Genomic DNA, 13,183 nt, shown 5'->3' with positions numbered 1-13,183 from the left:
AGCTGGACAGTTCTGTCATCTAACTGTTTTCAAACCCGGCCACTATATTCTCTTGTTGCTGCTGTGGTGGTAGTTCTGGCCTCAAGCCCTCTCAATTGGATCGCAGCATCAGCCTCCTAGCCACACCTGCCTCCCACATCACCCTGTCCCCTGTCATTCATCCCCCACACAGCCCAGATCCAGCCAACAGGACTCCTCCACTTACTCTGCCCTCATCACCCTAGGAATGAATGCTGAGTCCCCACCATTCTGTGCCCCTCCCTCCTGGGCCTGGCTCACCTCCCACTGATGCCTCTGCTGAATTATTTGCAGTTCCCCAAACCCTTACCTCTCATATGCCTCCCTACCTTTGCACATGCTATTCCCTCTGCCTAGAATGCTTTTCCCCCATTTTTCTACCTGGAAAACTCCTACTCATCCTTCAAGACCCTGTTCCTGCACCTCCTCTGTGATGTCCATCCGGATGTCTTGGAGGCAAAGGTAATCAATGATTCTCCTGTTCAAGCTGCCTGTGCCTTGCACAGGGGACCACATGTCGCTGCATTGCAGCCACCTGTACCTCTCATTAGATTATGTGCTCCTGGAAGAAGGGGTCCATGTCTTTTTTTTTTTTTTTTTTTTTTTTTTTGAGGTAGAGTCTCACTCTGTCGCCTAGGCTAGAGTGCAGTGGCGCAATCTTGGCTCACTGCAACCTCCGCCTCCCGGGTTCAAGTGATTCTTCTGCCTCAGCCTCCCAAGTAGCTGGGACTACAGGTACCCACCACCACACCTGGCTAATTTTTGTATTTTTAGTAGAGATGGGGTTTCACCATATTGGCCAGGCTGACCTCAAACTCCTGACCTGGTGATCCACCTGCCTCAGCCTCCCAAAGTGCTGGGATTACAGGCGTGAGCCACCACGTCCAGCCCCATGTCTCATTTATTATGCCCTCCCCCACCATTGTATACCCAGAGTGCCCAGCACAGGCCTGGAAAAATGGTGGACATCAGCAAATGCTCTCTGAATGAATTCCTTACACTGGATGAAGTAGACAGATGAACTAGACTCAATTGCTGAGGAGCCCCAGAAGGACAGACACCAGCAATACAGGGCCCGTGATGCCCAGCGGCAGGCCTCCCTGGACACACCCCGATGCTGGCCCCAGAGAGATCAGACAAGGATATGAAAGCTGAGCCTTGTCTGGTTCATCTCCGAAGCTGCAGGACCCAACACAGGGCCTGGCTGCAAGCTGGCATCAGTCCATGGTGATGATGGTGGGACAGGAAGGTGAACTGCCACGGGCTGCTGTGTCTCTTTCTAGAACCCAGCTCTGGGGGATGTCAGAGAATGGGAGGAGGTAGATGGGTCACATGACCCAACACTAAAATGGCCAGGGGCTTGGATCTCAGGGGCTGGAGAACTTCAGAGATAAGTTGATTCCAAATAGATATGGATAATGCACATAAAAAAAAAATTAGGAGCCTGGCTTGCTTCATGAACATGGGCATCAGAAGCCTCAATAAAGTTTTGTTTTTTTTTTTTTTGAGATGGAGTTTATCTCTTGTTGCCTAGGCTGGAGTGCATTGGCGTGATCTCGGCTCACTGCATGCAACCTCCGCCTCCTGGGTTTAAGCAATTCTGCAGCCTCAGCCTCCTGAGTAGCTGGGATTTCAGGTGCCTGCCACCTCATCTAGCTAATTTTGTATTTTTAGTAGAGATTTACCATGTTGGCCAGGCTGTTCTCGAACTCCTGACCTCACGTGATCCACCCGCCTTGGCCTCCCAAAGTGCTGGGATTACAAGCATGAGCCACTGTGCCTGGCCAAGAAGCCTCAATAAAGTCTTGAGCAGAGTGAAAGGTGGTTGGGTGCCTAGACGACAGATGGCAGAGGTCAGTTTTCTGGCTATGCCCATTCATCCCTTCCACGTTGCCCTAGGTGGGTCATTTTCATCCATTTGCAGGTTGGGGAGGGGTGTCAGCAGAGGGCAGCATAGACGGGCAGCTGCCTGGCCCTGAGCCCCCTCCTCCCCTCGCCCCACACCTTGGGTCATGTTGCTGCAGAGACATGGGTCTTGGGAATGGTGGTGCGGGGGCAGAGATCTGGGAAGGCCCTGAGGGCTGGACTCCTGATGGGGAGGGCACATGGGCAGAGGTTGGCACAGGTTGGAACACCCAAGACACATCCATCCCCAGCTCCTCATCCTTCTCTGGAGCGGGCACAGGGTTCTCAACTTCAGCTGCACATTAGAACCTTCTGAGAGTGGGTTAGAATTCCTGTGCCCAGACCCACACCCAGACCAATCAAACAAGAATCTCTCTCTGCAGGAGGGACCAAGGAGTCAGTAGTGTTCAAGCTTCCCAGGTGATTTCAATGTGCAGCTGAGAGTAAGAACTCAATTCTGGCCGGACTCGGTGGCTCACGCCTGTGATCCCAGCACTTTGGGAAGCTGAGGTGGGTGGATCACGAGGTCAGGAGTTCAAGACCAGCCTGGCCAAGATGGTGAAACCCCATCTCTACTAAAAATACAAAAATTAGCCGGGCACAGTGGCAGGTGCCTGTAATCCCAGCTACTCGGGAGGCTGAGGCAGGAGAATTGCTTGAACCCAGGAGGCAGAGGTTGCAGTGAGCCGAGATTGCACCACTGTACTCTAGCCTGGGCAACAGAGCAAGACTCCATCTCAAAGAAAAAAACAAAAAACAAAAAACTCAATTCTGAGCTTTCACCACTTCCCTGGTTACATGTTACCAGCCAGTGGAGCTGAGTCCCAGGGAACTATGAATTCCCAGGGGCAGGTGGAAGAACAGACATCAGAAGAGCTCATCCACCCAGGGAAGACAAGAAGCTGAGCAACCCACACCAGCAGAAGCAGAAGTCATAGACCAGCCAGAGCTTGAGTTAAATATAAACAAAAGGCATCCTCCAAGAGATGTGGGAGGACCCTGGGAACATTGGGCAGGGAGAAGTTGTTTGGAATAAGAGCCTGTCAGTTTTGAAATACTGACAGACCTAGAGAGACAAAAACAGATAAGCCAGTAATTGCACTTGAAGATTTTAACACACCTCTCTCAGAAACTGTAGTCAAATTGCCAAAATATGAGCAAAGATATAAAATGTTTGAATAACCTGATTAACAAGCAGAGAACTTTCAACCTGGCATAGATCCCATATCCTTTCAGAATCAACTAAGAACTTAAGCCACTAAACAAACCTCAATAAATTCCAAAGAGCCAACATCATATCTAAAACCATCTCTGATCATACAATGAAAAAATAAGAAATGTAAAGCAAAATGATAGCTTTTTAAAACCACACGATTGGAAAATGCACTACAATTAAATAAGAGGAAGCCATAAGGGAAATTATTAACATCTTAAAGGAAAATAATAATGAAATCACTACATATCAAAATTTGTGGGAGGCCAAGCATGGTGGTTCACATGTACTGTAATCCCAGTACTCCAGGAGGCCAAGGCAGGAGGATCACTTGAGGCCAGGAGTTTGAGACCAGCCTGGGCAACATAGTGAGATCCTGTCTCTACAAAAAAATTCAAAAAAAAAAAAAGTAGCCAGGCATGGTGGTGTGCTCCTGTAGTCCCAGCTACTTGGAAGGCTGAGGCAGGAGGACTGCTTAAGCCCAGGAGTTTTAGGTTACAGTGAGCTATGATTGCACCACTGCACTCCACTCTCCTGGATGACAGAAACCCCATCTCTAAAAAATAAAAATAAAAAAATTGTGGGACACGATTGAAACGGTAGACAATGAAATTTACAGTTTAAATTTATCCAAAAGCAAGAAAGATTGAACATAAACAAGCTACGCTTTTAACTGAAGAAGATAGGAAAAGAGCAACAAGTAAATGCAAAGAAATAGGAAATAATGATAAAAAGAATCGACAAAATCAAGCAAACAGAAATTATGAACAAAGTCAAAATTGGGTTCTTTGAAAAGACTAAAAGAGAGGCAAATAAGAATTAAAACAAAAACTGCAAATATAACAGTTAACTAACAGGAATATTATTAGTAACCATGTATTAATTACCATATATCTGGAAAAATATAAAATGTCAAAATTGGTATAAGAAAACTAAACACCCTGGCACAGTGGCTCACACCTGTAATCCCGGCACTTTGGGAGGCTGAGGTGGGTGGATCACCTGAGGTTGGGAGTTCGAGACCAGCTTGACCAACATGGAGAAACCCCGTCTCTACTAAAAATACAAAATTAGCTGGGCGTGGTGGCGCATGCCTGTAATCCCAGCTACTCGGGAGGCTAAGGCAGGAGAATCGCTTGAACCTGGGAGGCAGAGGTTGTGGTAAGCCAAGATCGTGACATTGCACTCCAGCCTGGGCAACAAGAGCGAAACTCCGTCTCAAAAAAAAAAAAAAAAAAAAAAAAAATAGTCCAATTTTCAACCTTTTCCTTTATGATCGTTCTTTCTGTGTCTCGTTTAAAAATCTTTGCCTATCCTCCCAAACCCTTTAAAAAAAATGTTTGGCTTTTTTTCCTGCCAGTACCTTCCCTGGAAGATGAGTGAGGAAGGGTTTCTGGAGGAGGCAAGGTATGCCCTGAGCTCTAGAGGGGGCTGGACTGGGATGTGTTTCCCAGGGAAGGTAAGCAAATGTCAAGGGGGGAGGTATTTCATTGTTCACTGGGCATCAGCAAACGTTTACAGAGGACAGCAGGGGTAGCCTTATGTGTGTCATCACCACAGTCCTGAAGTTAGGGATGCCCCATTTAGCAGATAAGGAAACTGAGGCTCCAGAGAGTGCTCAGAAGCACACAGTCAGACAGGGGCACCTCAGGGTCTCCAGCCCAGGCATGTCCAACTCCAGTGCCGCTCCTGGCGCGGCCTGGATTATGCACACCTGGAAGGAGGTGTCCTGTCCTGTGGGGTTAAGGTGAGGATGGCTCCTGAGGTGAGACAGGCCCAGTTCAGGGCTCAGCTTAGTCACCTCCCTTGATGTGCCCCTGGGGCTCTGGGATAACAGCAGCCAGCAGCAACCAGGGCTTTCTGGAGGAGGAACTGAGCAAACCCATTACATACTTGGCCTGGGGCAAGGCACACGGCAGGGGTGGGGGATACAGCAGAGGGCGTTTGGCCACGGGGAAGCCCCACCAGGCCCCTCCACGGGCAGGAAGGGAGACTGAGGGTCTGAGGTCGTGTGAGCTGCCTCCCCCTACCTGTCCCCTGGCCTTGTGCAGAGACTCAGGAGCACGCTTGCAATCTGCTTCCAGGCTAAGCACCCGCCCCAGTTAGCTCAAGAGAGCTTCCCGCTGGGGAAGAGGGATGATGTAGGGCCAGGTCTCCAGCACCCCACCTCACTGACTGGGGGGCGCTCCCTAGGGTGGGTCCTGGCAGAGGCCAAGACCACCTCACCTCCCGCAGGCCCAGGAAGAGGCACTTCGTAGCGAGGCAAAGCCCCTTGGAGTCCCATTGCCCCGCGAGAGGGCCCCAGGAGGTCTCTGGCCTGCTTTCTCCCCTGGAACCCGAGGGTCCTGGCACCTCCCTTTCTAGGTTGCCCGGCAGGGTGGACCTCCAGAGCCGCCTGCACGAGGCCCCTCCCACCGTGCCGCCCGCCCGGGACCCCGCCCTGGGCTCCGCCCCCAAACACGGGTTCTCACGCGGTCCGGCCGCGCGGGGGCGCCCGGCTCCCCGGCCCTCGCTGGGCCCTGCGGGAACGCCCCGGCCGCGCACTGGGGATGCTCGGACCCCAGCAAACACGAGGCGGAGCTCCGCGGACTGGCGGCAAATCAATCCCTCGGCACCGCGCTACGGACGTGTGTTTGGAAGGAGGCTAGCCCGCCGCGCAAGTCCCCGCAGCGCCCCGCCGGCCTCCCACCCCCTGCGGCGTCCGGACCTCGTGGACCTCGGGTGGCTCCCATAGACTGCGGGGCCGGGCCCAGCCGCGCTCGCTTTGCTCGGGAATGCAGGTCGACTGGAGAGGCCCGAGCAAGCCCCCCAGCTCCACCCGCCCTTAAAGGGTGGGCTTGGGCAGTCACATCAGGAGCCTCAACATTCACATGCGGAAAATGGGAAGGTCAACAGTCCCTCCTTTAAAAGGTTTCTGAGAAAGTTAAAGATGTATCACTATTGCCCAGCTTCCAGTCCTTAGGCAAGCCACCTGCGCCCCTCCCTGAACCTCAACTTCCCCCGCTGTAAAATGGGGATAAGAAAAGTCCTCCCCTCAGAGGGCCATTGTATAATACGATGAGCTTGGCCCACGCTGCTGGGCACCCCCTGAGCTCTCAGTAAATGGAGCTATTGGGGTTATGCCCACTTAGCAGAGGCCCCACCTGCAGTCCCAAGCCTGTGCCCCAAATCCCACGGGTTGTCATTTAGGGACCCAGGCCCCCCAGTTTGGGAGCTGGTGGCTTAGAGTGGGTGCTCCCTCTGGTCCCTGGCTGGAGTGGGGGACTCGCTGTGCAGCCACAGGTGTCTGGGCAGGAGGCTTGGCGGCAGTGCCCCTCCCCTGGCTGCCCTTCAGGACCCGCTCTGGTTGAGTCACACGGCAAAAACACTCCGCTTTTTGACACCATCCAGAAAATGAAAATGTCCCAGGCGCCTAATCCTTCCCTTCCTTTTGGCAACTTAAACTGCCCTGAAACACAGCCAACATATTGAACGCAGTGTGAGCGTCCACGCCAGAGTGTAGGCCTCCCGCAAAGCCAGCCTTGGGGACTCGTGGAGCAAAGCCTCGTTCCTCTGTCAGACTCTGCCTTACTAGGTACGGAGTGACTCTGGCCCCCACCAGCCGGCATCTCAGCCGCCTTCAAACCCGCCGACCTGAGGGGCACGCCAGGAACTCTGACTTCCTTCCCAGCCAGGGCTGTGCCGCCCCCACTCCCCCCCAGAAAAATATTTGAAATGGTCTTTGACTGAAATGAGATTAATCCTCAGTTCCCTGACAGTGTCTTTGGGCATGTGTTTTTATAACCTCCCTTTCAAATGAGAACCATTTGTCGCCGGGAAGCTGGGGAGGCCCTGCCCCAACTGCTGGGCCAGACATCACCGGCACCTGATTGAATGTCACGGACAGTGCGAGGGGTCAGGGCTGAGGTGAGGGCCGTGTACTCAGGGCCAACTGTCCTCTGCTGGTCTCTGGCTAGGTCCCCATCTCCAGCCAGTGGCGTAAACTAAAGGATATGAATTCCAACCTGGATTCCCCTTACCACCACAATATGCCCTTGAGCTGGTGGCTTTGCCTCTCTGAGCCTCACTTTTCTCATCTGTAAAATGGGGGAGATGATGGTCCCGTCACTCAGGTGATGGACACAGCCTAGTGCCTGAAGACAATCCACACTTGATATTTGCAAGGCTTTTGAACACAACCTCAGCTCCCTCAGAACTCCTGGTGGGAGGGCAGAGTACCCCCAAGCTGGGGCCTTCCAAGGGCCGCAAACGTTCATCCTAAATGTGGTTCGAGTCTCCTACTCTTCCAGACTTGGCTCTAAATGAGAGGCCATGTCGGCAAAGAAGCCGAGTTGCTGATGCTTGCCTAGGGAGAGAGCTGTGCGTAGAGGTGCCACCATGCAGGCTAATTAACTCTGAGCCCTGGCTCGGTGGCCTCCTCTCCCGGCACAATCTCCCGCCACCCCCACCACTCCAGGTCCTGTTTGAAGTCTGCAACACCCCCCTCCCCCGCCTTCCTGCCGTCCCTGCTTGCTGAAGCAACTACAGCCCCTTAGGGCTCAGCTGGGAGGGATTTATTGGAGAATTTCAATCATGGGGTCTTGGCTCAAACTTGTTGCTTCCTCAAAAATCTCCCCAGAAGTTGGCTACATGTGAAACTGAGGCATGAAGGAAGGACTCGGATGATCTCAGGGTTCGGAACTCCACCTGGGCCTGTCAGAGAATTCATAGACCCTCACTTGGAGGAAGAGAGCACAGAACAGCAAGAAAGATGCAGGTTCCTGGGACGATGTGGAGGTACCGGGCTTGGTTCACTTTTAAGGAGCTGCTTAGAAATAGTGTTTCAGCTTTGACCACCACTCCCGCCCCCAACCATGACACTTGAGTGCAGGTGTCTGATCTCTGCGGTGTAAGCCCGCTATTGGTCTTAGGGTGGGAAAGTGTGGGATGGAATCCAGGTTGAGAGTCCTGAATGGTAGAATAAGGGACCAAAGCCATGCTGATGTGCCATTTTTCTTAAACTGTGTGGCTTCCCTCCCCAAAGGCATTCCCTGGGCAGCTTTCAGGCTAAGGAGCCCACGCCCTTCCACGGGAGCCCAGCCAAGAAGGGCCCGGGACAGAGGCTCCATGCATGCTTCATTTTCCTTCCCCTCTGGGCAGGGCTGACTCATTCCATTTCTCTGAACAATCTTTGCAATGATGGATAAGCTGAGGCCCCAAATGCCGTGGCTCTGGAGAGAAAAACCATCTTTCGCAGTTTCACATAAGCCTCCCACTTCTTTCTTAACAAGTGCTGAAAGCGGCACAAACAGAAATACCCCGGACTCCCATGACCAAGGAGATGACTATATCAGGCTGCAGGGCTCAGGAATAGGAACTAGCGGGCCGTGCGGCCCCAGGGCGAGGTGTCCGATTCCCTCCCAGGATGCTCAGCCAACGGCGCTTTGAAGCCGTGGCTGAGGCTGCCGCACTGGGGAGGAGTGGGACCAGGGGCCGGGCCTCCCCTGCACGATGTCCACAGATTCACCGAGATAAAGGAACCGCAGCTTCATCCAACTTGTGCTGAATCGCTCTTTTCAAAAGCCCTTTCAGATGGTTTCACTTCTCTGCCCGCTTTGTTGAAAGATGTAAAAATTTCAAACCACCACAAAGTAAACATTTCAAAACCCTCTCTTTTCAAAATCAGTCACATTTTCAAAAATCTCTTGAATTCCATCCCCTGCGCCCCACTTCGTTTGCTGTCTTTGGAGTGTTTTTCATTAATTTAGAAGCAGTCCAGGTAAAGCTGGTGTTTTCGAGCCGTGTTTTAACGGGCGGGAAGTAGCTTTGTTATTTAGTAGATGTGTTAGATAAGTCGATGTCTTGTCAAAATCAAGCAGGTTTTCTTTATTAGGGTGAGATCGTAATGAACTCATCTGCTTCTAATATTTATAAAGAGAAGAGAGGCCATTAATTCTACTGCTTGTGAATAAAACCATCTGTGATTTCTTTCCATTTGATGGGTTTTGGTTTTAATATACATTTTTCACAAATAAGCACAGAGATTTTTTGGTGAAAATGTCACATTCAGAATCTCATAAAGAAAGAATGCAAAGAGGGGAAAACTAAATGTTTTGTTAGCTAAGTAATTTCTCACCTTGCAGAGTGGGGAACACTTGAGCCAACATTAGCACATTAGGTGATAGCCTCGCCGTTCCCCGCTAATGCAATCCATGACATGTGACAAGGCAAACCTCGTCCGTTTTGAAGTTTGTTTTCCTTCGGGAATTACACAGTTCGTTTAACCTAATCTGTCCTGACACTTGAATTATAATATTATGAGCTTCTTCAGGGAAGTAAAACAGTAGTTGCCTGCTTAAAAGCAAAGCAGAAGTTAATAAAGCGGGCAAAATGTCAAGGAAAAAGGGCTAATCGAATCATGGTGTCATTCTCTAGAGAAAATATAGTCAAGTTGTATTTTTTTTTCCAGTGGAAATCTTGGACGCCTAATGACATATTTCTGTCCAGGAAGAAATTCGAACTCTGAAGCCGAACTTGATTAAACCCCAAACCGAGAGACCTTGCCCAATGGGACCACTCCAGGACTTTGACTTCTGGGTGTCAGAGCTTAATTAAAATATTCATCCAGCTGCTCTCCACTCGCCAAGGGGGCCCAGAGGAATTAAACCAATAAGCTTAATTCTATTAGTTCACCTGCCTGTGTACATAGACATGCGGAAGACCATTTACTGATTCAGAAAAAAATCATCAGACCCACCCTATAAATTCAGCGTGGGCAGCCGTCACTGCAACAGCAACACGGTCCCCCCAGCAAACGTAACACTCAGCAATCTCGACTCCTGTCTCCGAACACACACAGCTATTTTTAAGACTCTTCCAAGAAAACCAAAATGCTAAACGGGTCAATATAAGGATTGATGTGCGCACATGTGTGTGTTATGATTTATGTGTCGTTTATAATAACATGTAACATTTAGTTTGTGCCACAATGCCAAGCCTTTCTCATTCATATCTCAAGGAAACTGTCACTTCCACTCTAAAAAGTCAACACTATCATTACCCCCACTTGACAGATGAGAAAACTGAGGCTCCGTGAGATGAAATGACTTGAAGCCCAGAATTGTCAGACCACACAGTTGGCTGAGCATTTAACCCCTAGTAATGAGGGCTCTACTGAAATCTGGATCTTTGTTTTACATTGGAATTGATGTCTTGTCTGCCATGCACACACCTAGTGTAACATTTGGAAGGTACAGAAGCTATAAAGTGAAAAGTCAGCCTCACATCATCCCCACCTCAGCTGCCTGTTCCCTCTAGTGTAACATTTGGAAGGTACAGAAGCTATAAAGTGAAAAGTCAGCCTCACATCATCCCCACCTCAGCTGCCTGTTCCCTCCCCCGGCAGCCACTGCGGACAATTTGTCTCTCCTTCTCGAGTGGAGGCTTATACCAGCCAATGTGGCTATGTCTCTTTTTGTAAAAAGAGATATGGAGCATAACAGGTACGCTGTTCTGCAGCTTGCTTTTTTCATTTAATAATATATCTTGGGAGAGTTCTCCATCTCATTCCTTTGAAGACTACACGTCATTCCATTCAATAGAAGGAGTACATTGGCCCCTATGGGATTGTTCATATTCAACCATTTTTGACCAGCAAAAAAAAAAAAAAAAAAAAAAAAGGCAATTTCACATGATTCTGCCTATATACCATAATTGTTTACCGAATCTCCTATGATGGGCGTTTGGTTAGGTGGTTTCACATCTTCTGCCCTTATAAACAGTGCCGTGATGTGTATCATTTGCACACACCAGTGGGTAATATCTGTAGGATAAATTCCTAGAATTGCCACTGCCTCTGTGACCCTGGGTAAGTCAAGTTCCTTACCTTAACCCCGAGTGTGAAATGGAGCGGCCGCATTAGATGATTTCTGAAGCCCCTGGCAGGCCCTATTGTTCTGCAAAACTGCACTTCTCACATTTGTAATTCTATATCATAGCTAGAGATTACTCACCACGACCTTGTGAATATAACCACAGCTCAAGCTCAGGGTGCCCCAAATCACTGTGGAAACAAATGTTTTCCACCAAACGCTAACTAACTCCCTGCTGGCCATATTTGTCAACCAGAGAATGAGACATTTCCCGGTGATCAATACAAATGAAATAGAAATCTATCCTGGGCGGCGGCGGCAAGACTTGGTTTTTAATAAGGGAACCTCCAGAGGATATTGCATTCCTATGACAACGGCCGACAGACCTTGATTTTTAGTGTCAGAAGCTGTTGAATGCAAAGGTCTGTGGCCGGGGCCTGGCCAGGCGGTGGGTGGGGGGGTTCGGGCTGGAACCAAGTTGGTCCTGAAAGGCTGTTGCAGAAGCCTGCCGGCCGCCCCAGCCCACTGCCCATCCACAGCCTGCTGTGGGCCACCTGTTCACGAAGGCAACCACATTTGCCAGCTGGGCTACGGTGGAACCGGCCAGGCCAGACAGCTAGCCAAAGATGATCCGTAGCCACAGATCTGGTTATTTACGGCTTGCCTGTGGTCCCCAGTGACCGGGCAGCTCTCGGATGACAGCAGTTCATCTTAAACAAGACCAGGTACTTGGGCAGAGGTGGCAGGGAGCACAAACGACCGTACTGATAGTCTCTTTTCTGGCTGTAAATTTATCTGGTAACAGAGTGACTCGGAGACACCCTGCATTACTTGCGGTTTGCGAAGTCTACAAACTGCCCGAGACAAACTAGGATATTCTGAAAACACAATTCTCGCCCAAACAGCCGAGACAGTTCTGGGTTCCATCTCTTGATTCTTCTGCCTCTTTCAAAATTATCTGCCGATACAGACCAGGGCTGGGAAAGACGGCAGAAACAGGAAAACAGCTGGCATGGAAAGGAGATGGGATCGGCAGTGATTTATTTCCAGCGATGTGATATTTTAGGTTATTGTTGTTATGTGTGTGCAATAAATCATATTTTAAAGCATCTGTTAATAGAGTGTTTTATTCTCAAGAATTAATTCTTTTTTAAAAAATTATTTCAAATGGGTGGGTTGTTTCTTGAAGTTGAATCCTCAGGTTTTATCAAGAGATGTGACAGTGAGAACATGACAAGAAGTGTTTCCACTGGGAAATTTCGCTACTTAGAAAAGTTCTTGTCCTCGTAAAAAAAAAAGTAGAAGAAAAACAAGAAAGGGAGCCGTAGAGGTTATTGCTTAAAATACTTTGTTTGAATATGTGTAAATGTATTTAGGCCTTTGGCTTTTTAACCACCAAATTAATGTTTAGGAATTTTAAGCACCACAATGAGCTTTCTCTCTGAGTTTCCAAAGGCAGCTCTCAAAATTGCATCTACCAAACCTTTAAAATCAGGTACAGAGGTCCCCCGAGGAAGGTCTTGGGGGATGATTACAAATTCCTCTGTGCGACACGGTAACACCCGACCCGGCTCGTGTGCGCTCTCGGACCCTCTGTTGAAAGCAACTGACTAGGCTGTGGCTTAAAACTAATCTTGTCCTCGGCTCCCTGGCAAGAGGTCAGCAGGCAAGTCGGCCAGGAGATGATCCCCAGCCAGATCTGAAGGGCTCTGAGAATATAACAAGTTGTAAAAGGGCAGGGGAAGGGGGAGAGAGAAAAAAAGAAAAAGAATAAAGGCAAAATTAATTTTCACAATTAAGTATATTCTTTTTTTTCATGTAGTTAATTTCCAGCCGCTCACATTTATTGCACATTAATTATGCATACAGCTTTTGTGCAACTTAAAAAGTGAGGAATGTCATCCTTATTCTTTTATGGAGGCTCCGGCTGCCGTGCTGGAGGCCTCCGCGGCTTCGGGTCAGAGGGGCAGGAGCTGCGTCCCCCTCTGCGAGCAGCCAGTGGCGGGGCCACCTCACCCCCAGCCAGTGCCAGGGATCTTGGATTCCCCCACCTCGACTTTCTTAAAAGTGTTTCCTACAGCAGGGGTGGTGATCGGGGGCCGAGGGAGCCTGGACGATTGGCTGGATGTGTTTCTGGGCCGAATCTTGGGGGAAGGAGCCTGAACTAACCCCTCACCAGCCTCTCCGTCAGCTTGCC

This window comes from Pan troglodytes, chromosome 11 (assembly GCF_028858775.2).
Source record: "Pan troglodytes isolate AG18354 chromosome 11, NHGRI_mPanTro3-v2.0_pri, whole genome shotgun sequence".
Classification (NCBI taxonomy): Eukaryota; Metazoa; Chordata; class Mammalia; order Primates; family Hominidae; genus Pan; species Pan troglodytes.
Note: the sequence above shows the minus strand (reverse complement) of the source record.